We start from the raw sequence: 455 nt of genomic DNA, 5'->3' as shown, positions 1-455 counted from the left end.
GCCGAGTGCGTGGAGTTCGCTGCCGAGCCGGCCGGCATGCGGGAGATCGTGGTGGCCATGACGGCGGTGGGCGGCTCCATCTGCGTCATGCTGGTGGTCATCTGCCTGCTCGTGGCCTACATCACCGAGAACCTCATGCACCCGGCTTTTGGGCGCCCCGGCCTGCGCAGGCAGCCCTGAAGCTCCGGGCGGCCCACCGGGGCTCTGCCTCCTCGAGATGGGCGCCCGCTCCCCACTCCTCGCTCCTGCTTCCTCCTTAGGATCTTCACGCAGGGCCCACCGGAGACCGGTAGGGCCTTGGAGTCATCGCACGACCTTCCTAGCCCGGCCTCTGCCTCCCAGACTCCAACTCGGGACTGACCCTTGGGCCTGCGCAGGGGTGCCAGCCTCGTCCAGGGCTCTCCCTGCTTTCCAGAGGCCTTTTTAGGGGCCACCAGGACATACAGCCCCTTCTA

Source organism: Herpailurus yagouaroundi, unplaced genomic scaffold, assembly GCF_014898765.1.
Source record: "Herpailurus yagouaroundi ecotype Mexico unplaced genomic scaffold, PumYag 77, whole genome shotgun sequence".
Classification (NCBI taxonomy): Eukaryota; Metazoa; Chordata; class Mammalia; order Carnivora; family Felidae; genus Herpailurus; species Herpailurus yagouaroundi.
Note: the sequence above shows the minus strand (reverse complement) of the source record.